The sequence below is a fragment of the Erpetoichthys calabaricus genome, chromosome 12 (genome assembly GCF_900747795.2).
Source record: "Erpetoichthys calabaricus chromosome 12, fErpCal1.3, whole genome shotgun sequence".
Lineage (NCBI taxonomy): Eukaryota > Metazoa > Chordata > Cladistia > Polypteriformes > Polypteridae > Erpetoichthys > Erpetoichthys calabaricus.
Window position 1 is genome coordinate 122,705,699 of NC_041405.2, and position 9,678 is coordinate 122,715,376.

A 9,678-nucleotide genomic window follows, 5' to 3' on the forward strand; every position below is an offset into this window, starting at 1 on the left:
CAAAAAGGGTGGGTACTCCGAACTGCTGTTTGGTGCATACGCACAAACAACAGTTAGGACCCGTCCCCCGACCCGAAGGCAGAGGGAGGCTACCCTCTCGTCCACCGGGGTAAACCCCAATGTACAGGCTCCAAGTCGGGGGGGCAATAAGTATGCCCACACCCGCTCTGTGCCTCTCACCGGGGGCAACTCCAGAGTGGTAGAGAGTCCAGCCCCTCTCAAGGAGATTGGTTCCAGAGTTCAAGCTGTGCGTCGAGGTGAGCCCGACTATATCTAGCCGGAAACCTCTCGACCTTGCGCACTAGCTCAGGCTTCTTCCCCTTCAGAGAGGTGACATTCCACATCCCAAGAGCCAGCTTCTGTAGCCGAGGATCGGACCGCCAAGGTCCTGCCTTCGGCCACTACCCAACTCACACTGCACCCGACCTCATTGGCCCCTCTCATAGGTGGTGAGCCCATGGGAAGGGGGACCCACGTTGCCTCTTCGGGCTTTGCCCGGCCGAGCCCCATGGGTGCAAGCCCGGCCACCAGGCGCTCGCCATCGAGCCCCACCTCCAGGCCTGGCTCCAGAGGGAGACCCCGGTGACCCGCATCCGGGCGAGGGAAAAACGCTGTCCAAATTTTGTATTCATCATGGAGGTTTTGTTGAACCGCAGTTTGTTTCATCCCTCACCTAGGACCAGTTTGCCTTGGGTGGCCCTACCAGGGGCATAAAGCCTCGGACAACAGAGCTCCTAGGATCATTGGGACACGCAAACCCCTCCACCACGATAAGGTGGCGGTTCGAGGAGGGGGCATTTGCACATTCTCTCCCTATTTCTATATTGTTTCTCAAGACACATCCTAAACCTGTGTGTGTTACCTTTACTGGAATAATATTATCCCAGGTAAACAAATTAGATTATTGTGCCAGGTGGTAACTACATTTACATAACCAGGAATAGGCAAGATGGACCACAGTACACATCCATCCATCTATTCATCCGTCTTCCTAATCTGCTTATCCAGGGCAGGGATTGTGGGGCAGTTTGGGACTATTCCAACAATCACAGAGTGCAGGGCAGAAACAATATGTGGACAGGGCGCACATCCATTGCAGGCACAATAAGCAATTCCCAAAAATGTCAAGACAGGCAACTCTGGTGCACTGTCCACAGTGGTCTACTTTCAAATGACCCCATCTCCTAGGCATGGGAAAATTTTATGTTGTTTCATCCAGAAGAGAAGTGCCTAGAGAATGCATTCGGGTGAGGCCAGGATTCTTCTTCCTGGTCATTCCTTTCTGGTCTCAGAATGGATCTGAGTTCTAAAAGAAGAACACACAAAGTTTACATAGGAGGTACAACCCCAGGATCTAAGTATTGTAATTTGGGAATGCTACCCACTACACCAGCATGTCACCTAAAACATTTTTTAGTAATCTAGTGTGAGTACAATGGAGGACAGATGGGCATCCCATCTGGATGACGCCATGACCTCCTACCAAGATGAAAGGTGCCAGGGAATGGATGAGCAGAAGCTAAAGGCCAGAAACTGTTTCATCCCTCATATGTTAGGTGATAGTGTCCTAGCTTGGACACCCACATGGGATTATGGGAACTGGAATACAGAAGTGCAGTCCTGTTGGAGTCCTTGGATGCCACAGTGTAGGGTGCTGTTGAGGGAGGACTGACCTGGTTCCCAAACAACCCAGAAGTGCTCCCCACAAGTCATGCCAGGTCACCAGGAGCCATTATGGTCCTAGTAAAAGAGGAGCCTGCTGCTTTATCTCAGGAGGCAGTGGGACACTCAACTGGAGGCAAAGGGAGAGGAAAGAGTTTCATGGTTTTGTGTGATTATTGGCTGTGCTTATTTGTATAAAGTGCTTGGTGGATTAAAAATCCATTACATGAACCCGTCAGTGTGTTAGGCATTACTGGCTCTAGGTTTGGGGCTCAGTGGTGCCCCCTACTGGTTACACTAGTGAGACATGACCTAGCCATTCAATGCTACCAAAGTAACAGGATTTGTTTAAAAGACCCTGCTTATAGAAAAGTAAAGCTTAAATTAAAATTCAATTTTAGAACTTGTTTATTTGGTTAATCTGGAAATGGGCTCCAAATTCCATTTACACCGCAGTTCATCAACAGTCATAAATTGAGGCCCAAATGTGGACCTCAGTCCTTAGTCTTTTGTTTAAAGTATCGTGACTAGAAAACATCTTCAACCCTTTGGAAGTTTTCACATTTTACTTCTACACAACATTGAATCACAGTGGATTTAATGAAGATTCTGACATCGATCAACAGAAAAAGACTTCAGTGTTGATGTGAAAACAGATCTAAAAATGATTAATTACAAATGTTAATCACAATGTGACCACATACCCAACACACAATATGATATGTCTAAATCATCACTGGTGCAGCCATTTGGTTTTAGAAGTCATGGCATTAGTTAATGGACATCAGCTGTCTGTGGTCGAGGTGTTCCAGTTGATTGTCATATTAATACCTGGAAGGGTCAGCATGTAGTGAGTCAGAATTGGGGCCTAACTGACACAATGAAGACAAAAAGGAGCACTCTAAGTACCTACATGAAAAAGTGATTGAAAAGCACAAGTCAGAGGATCGAGACAATAAAATATCCAAGTGACTGATACCTGTTGGAGTCCAGTTAAATCAATCATTAAGAAATAAAAAGAGGATGGCACAGCTGTAAATCTGCCTAAAATAGGCCTCCCACAAAAACTGAGTGATCATGAAAGAAGAAGACTTGTGAGGGAGGCCACCAAGAGACCAGAGACTACACATTATCAAAAATACATCATCCCCACTGTGAAGCATGGTGGTTATAGCATCATGTTGTGAGAATGCTTCTTTGCAGCAGGCCCTAGAAGGCTTTGGAGGGTGGAAGGTAAAATCTCTTTCCTAGTGTTTGTTCCACACAGTTGTAGGGTGCACTGTTCTGCACATCTGTCTCCACTTGGCTCAATCCAAAGTGTTGGATCGCCCCCGGGATGATGCTGACATATTGGGTATCTTCACTAAACCTTTTTTTAAGGCATACTGCAATTTCTTCAGCTGAATTCTTGTTGCTACGTATCACAGGACCATACCATTATAGTCTTACATCATGCATCTTCTCAACTATTGGCACAATGTTCATCCTTTTGCAGATATCTTCATTCAGGACACTGAAATGGAGGGTAAAATGAATGATAACAACACAGGAATAAAACCTGATGTGGTCTGCAAGAAACCTACACTTTGGGAGAAGATTTGTTTTCCAGGAAGGCAATGGCTGCAAGCATAAAGCTGAAATTACAGAGGTATGGCTTTAAAACACCAATGTCAATGTCCAGGAGTGGCTGAGTCGGAGTGCAGATCTCAGTTTAACTGAGAATTTGTGGTTGGACTTGAGAAAGGTCATTCACTCAAGATCACCATGACACGTGACAGAGCTTGAAGAGCTTGAACAGTTTTGCAAAGACAAAAGGGGGAAAAGGGGTAGTGTCCAGATGTGCAAACAGTTGATTTGTGTCAAAAAGGCCAAATTAAGTCCACTGTGATTCAATGTTGTATAATAATAAAATGTAAAAACTTTTAAGAGATGAATACTTTTTACAAGCACTGTGTGCTGAATTTGAAAATACTGACACAGTAAGCCTCGCTATTCCTAGCCTGGCACTAACAGTGTAGAGTTTGCATATTGTGCGTATTTGTAGATTTTTTTTAATCCAAGTTCATTGGATTTGTTTGACATACTAAAAAGTGTTTTGTTTTTTGTTTCTTTTTTTTATATCAATTTCCAACAGCTCTAAAAGGATGATTGTGGACTGGCACCCTGCTCAGGGGTGATTCCAGCCTTGCACCCGATCTGTTGTGACTGGTCAAGACAAAAGACCAGCAAATCTTTACTGGAACAAAAGTTTAGAAGAATGATTGGTCAGAGTGAAAAATGAAGTGCTTTACAGCTCCAGTGATTCCACTTTGGGATCTTTTAAAGTGTTGTTTGTAAGCATCAATATTCATACAACCTCCATTTGTAATATCTGATATTCAGTTCCTACCCCTGCCTCCTTCTGCTGTTATGGTGTGGCATTTTCTTTGCTTTTCCCAGCTGGCCTTTCTTTGTGATGTTTCCCCAGCTCCTTTTAGCTATAATAAGGATAATAGGTTATTATAAACGAAATCACAAATTATTGTTCGGGGTCTTCATATTGATGGAATATCAATGCGAGTTTTTGTCGCAATAAAAAAATATATTTCGTTATAGTAAATCCCCCCTCCACTCCGTGTCCAGAATCGGTGTTCTCTTTACGCTTGATGAGTCCCTATTTCCTCCAAAACAGATTATACGAAAAAAGGATCAAAAAACAACTTTCCTAATAGATTGAGCCCCCTCTCGTGGCAAGTATAGCCAACTACAGTTTAAAAGGTAAAATAAAAACTAACCATTGTACATAGGAACGGATGCAGCTCATTGATCGCAGACGGCTTTACTGATTAAGAGCCCCGTGGTGTCCGCTGCGTGCGCCCTTTTACGATCATAAACGTCAACCGCGTGAAATGATGCGCACCTCGGACATTATTATTAGACTTCGACGACCTGGGAGATCCCTCTCGGTGTCTGGAGCGCGCGCCCCTTAACTTTCTCTGCGTGTGACGGCAACCTAGGCGGCAGCCTATGTTGTCTAATGGATTGAAGGACTCTGTGCCCCACGATACCCCCCATCCCAATGGGTCTGTTCTGCGGTAACTGGCCGACGCAGGAAGGTTGGCAGCGTGCAGGAGTTGAGTTCTGGACAGTCACTCACATAAAGTAAAGCGCTTTAAAGTGAACCTCTGACTTCATAAAGCTGGATATATATGTCCGCTGGGCACTTGCAATTTTTGTTCATCATTTAATAATAGTATTAAAAATCCGTTCAAATTGGAAATTTAAGTAATGTTTTTTTTTTGACGATTCCGCTCCACCTCCCCTAAAGTAAAGTGCCATTTTCTGTGTCCTTTTTTAGAATCCCAACTTTGCGAAAGCTGTGGCTAACGTTCAAGACAATTGGCTTAAAGTTAAATGTCTGTCCTGGAATAATAATTAATAATATCATTACATTTATATAGCGCTCTTCTCACTACTCAAAGTGCTGAACTTTATTTTCGAAGCTCCAATGAACCACTGAAGCCCAATTATAAAAAAACCAATCTATCTGAACTTGCGCGCAGTAAATTGGAATAAAATGTCATACTTGACACATTACAAAAATATATTAATTTTACGAAGAACTGTTCAAAACGTGCTTAAAACGCTACAATCCTATATTGTGTCCTAAATGTGTCTGAAGCCCATAACCTCCACCCTGGAGCTCCAAGCAGGTGGAGTTGACTGTAATGGGCCCTAATCGAGTCTAGATCTGTTAAAGAAGCCCCTTATGTGGTTCAAGGTTTAAAAGAGCCAGTGAATACCCTGGTAACGATGGTCACAATAAATATATACATACATACATACATACATACATAACATAACATAACATACATATAAATGGACGCGAAGGTCTGACAACCTACCAGGTGTCATCATCAGAGGTAAATGATTAGACATACAGGAATCAAAGACAATATATAGCAGATGAAGGGTGGGGGGGGAGGGGGAGGTTGTATGTTGGGTTAATAATGTGGTGTTCAGAAGGTGTTGGTTATAAAGTCTTTTTTATTATTTAGATGTTCTTTTTAAGCCTACATATGCTGAGTTCAAGTCCAAGTGTCTGTTAATGGTGTTTTCATTAAAGAGCCAAGATTCAGCTAGCTCTCTGGCACTCTTGGTATTGACCAGGGACGGATTTTCCTATAGGCTAACTAGGCTTCAGCCTAGGGCCTCAAGATCAAGAGGGGCCTACATTCAAATTGTTAGCAAAATTAAAATTACACTATTCTAAAAACAGTGAACACTAAAACACTGAACCGAAAATAAGGAGAAATTCTACGCATATGACTAATAAACAAACATAAAAATGTATTGGTTAAGATCAACGCGTTAATTTTCCACACAGGTTAGTAATAATCACAACATGTTTCATTTAACATATTGATATATATCACAGTAATGATGTATTTTATTATCTCTCATGTAATTTACAAACTTAAAAATGGAAGGTGAAAGGGCCTCATAAGTGGAATAGTCTAGGGCCTCTTTTCATATAAATCCGGCCCTGGTATTGACCCTAAATTTTACTTTCACAGTGTCCCAGTTAAACTATAAAGTATTTAACGTTTTAGTATCTAATGCACGTGAGTGATAAGTATATAATAAGCTAAAACAGGTTTAGAAGGACATCATTTTTCTGAGGACCTTCCATATGAATACTGTAGTTAAACAACACTGCCTCCTACTGAACAGACCTGAGAATCCTTGCTCATTCAGAGAATGAATAGGTGGTGGACTTTTAAGCGATATTCATTCCTAAATTTTTAGAAACCGTTGCCACCATTTCACGTTCTTGGATGGTCAGAGCCTGTCCAGAGAACATCTTTCAGAAAGCAGGAATAAACCTAAAACGGGACATAAGCATACTGTAGTCCAAGCTTATATGAACTCTTCCACTTTTGTCACAATTAGATTCACCAGAGGAACCCAACTCATGACCTCTTTCGCATATGAAAGAAAACCTGAGCACCTGGAGAAAGGCACCCACAAAGGCATGGATGTGCTCTTTCCTTGTCAGGGCTGTGGGAACTCCGAGCTTGGACCCGTCACGGAAGCGCTGTGTGCAGAGTGACAAGAACTGAACATCACACAGCATCCTTAACCGCACCCGCATTTACTCACACTGGAACACATGAAGAACATGCAAACTCCACCGACAGTTAATCAATCCGGTGCTTAATGGGTTGTGAGGCCTAATACAAACATTCTAAAACTGTCCTAAGCTGACAGTTCAGTATACAGCCATTATCTTAAAATGCATTTTTATATACTTTATTACAAAACAACTTGCTGATATCATATAGCAGAATGCCCTTTTGTTTGTGGTATCTTAATATGCATTTCAAGGTAGCTCAAATCTGATTTCAATGAATGTGAAATACATGTTAATAATATTTAAATAGACAGGATGCTATTTCAAGATATCTAAAAACCATTTTGAGATATGTAAAATGTGTGGCCCAGCAATGAAGTCTTTTTTCTATCTAGCTCTTCACTTGTGGTGGTCAATGTTTGTAACCTGTCCTGCTACTCTTGTTCAAAAACAGTTCCCATATTTTACTCAATTATGTGGACTTCCTTTGTATGTCACTTTGGATAAAAGCATCTGCTAAGCAAATAAATATAAATGTAAAAATAAAGCTTCCAAAGTGGTTGTTCAGAGAGAGATCCCATAGAGGAACCATCTTTGGTTCCCAAAAGAACCATCCAAGTAAAGGTTCCAGAAAAAAAAAAACATACATTTGGACCCATAATGAATAAATAACACATTTGTGAAATGGGGCAGCATGGTGGCACAAAGGTAGCGCTGCTGCCAGGTTGCGGTAAGGAGACCTGGGTTTGTGTCCTGCGTGGAGTTTGCATGTTCCACATGTGTCTGCTTGGGTTAGGTGAACTGGTGATGCCAATGTGGCCATCGTGCGTGTCTGGTGCATGTCTGTGTTTATCTTGTGATGGCCTTGCACCTCATACTGGCTGGGTTAGGCTCCAGCACTACCCACAACCCTGGTCTGAATGCTGAATGAAGTATTAAATGACATGGCCTTTGTCACCCACCTTGTAATATTGGAATTGGCACAGTAATTATAACTAGTTGTTCCCGTTTTCCCAAGCTGACATGCAGGTGAGGAGAACTGATGATGCTAATTTGGCCCTGGTGTGTGTGTGTGTGTATGTGTCTATTTGCCCTGCAATGGTACTTGTGGTCTGGATTAAGCAAGTTAGAAAAAGACAGGTCATTTGTAAAACACCCATGGGTTGCTGATTTTAAAAGCACTCTTCCTGCTTACATTAGTAAAGGCTGTGTTCAGGTTTTCTCGATCTGTTAATATCCTGCTAGGTTGTCTATTATATGTGAAATATTTCTGTTTTGCCCGTATATTGGGAACCATTTTAAAGCCCAAAGGACCGATTTCAAATGCGCAAAAATAAAAAAAAAAAACAGATTTGAATTGTTCTTTATCCAGCAAAGATTACGAGGAACTAGAGTATCCAGTAAAATGCCATTAAGAAACCGCTATACATATTTAAGAATGCGGTTAAGACCGTTAAGAAAATGGATGGACAGCTGAGATCTCGTAAATGCGTTTTCAGATATCTCTCATAGTCCCACGCTCCGTACGTGTTTTTCATACGGTTTCTCCCCCATTCCACTTTCCCCAATAAGTGCAGGATTTGTAATAGGTATTTACAAATTGACCCTGTACTGTTGAGTCCGTGAGAGGATCCTGCGATCCGAGCTTACCATTTTAAAGAAATAATTGTATTTGTATTTGGAGCGACACGACTACCGTTTTAATTAGTTGACTTTCGTCTACATTTTCACCAAAAATGAACTTAACTTTAGTTTTTGCATGGAGGTAGAGCAACGCAACAGCGACCCCACGTTTCTCCCAAAAATCTGACTGGAAGAAAGTAGGGAAGCTGAAAGGTAACGAAAGGGAGTTCCACAAACTCCCGCAGCAAATGAACGCTTCTGTCATGCGTCCAAGTGCTGCTGGAGTCCCATAACCATTAGCTGGATTTTTTTTGTTTGCATTAACGTGCAATCAGAAATACTGGACATAACGTGAAAGTCCTACGATATTCGAGCACCGAGCCGGGCAAATCGGAGAAAATGCGATTTGTGAAGAATCTTATCAGTGAGTCCTACGAACTGATTCAGCGGAGCGCACCGTGAGCGCTCACCGTACAGCTCGAATTCTATGACGTAACACGGACCTTTAACCCGAGTCAATTGTATAAACGTAAAAAAAATATTATCTTGTCAGGTATTTTCTGTGGTTGAATTACATCTGGGGCAACATGATATTCCGTTAATACGTTTAGTTTGCTCATTATTTTCACGAAAAAATGGAGCTTATTGTTAATTGCACTCCTCTTGACAGACCCCTCAAAATCATGACGACATCGCGTTTAGGCTATCGCAAAAATCTGACCGGAAACTCCCTTACACGCACTGAACTGGGAATGGCAAACATCTCAAAATGCATTTAGTAGTATTTTGAATGCTAAAAAAGAGAACTGTACCTAAATGTTTTTCGTTCTCAAAATGTGCATCAATTATCTTAAAACATACTGGATCTCGATGTCTTGCAAAGGTTTTTAGATATCTAATCAAATCTGAAATTCATTTTACGGTCTCTCCAAATATAATTTGGCATGCCATTGGTCAGCAGGCAAACAACGAGACACTGGCGATGAGCGTGTAAGTTGAGCTCCCAGCTTGTTCAAGGTCTTCACGTGCAGATCCCCTTTGTCTAGTTTCCCGATGACCGTAAAATGACATCTCTAATAAGCCCTTGGAAAGACGAGGCTGTTAAGCAATAACCTCAAATTATCAGCCGGCAACACTGCAGAAGTCACGTAGCTTGTTCAGCACCAAATCATTACTGCGAGGCAGGACGCGCCTGTTGCCATTTGTTCTAACGACACCCGCGGGCATTTTATGATGCGAGCGTTTTATTGTGAAAGAGACATCATCGTCTGTCACGAAGT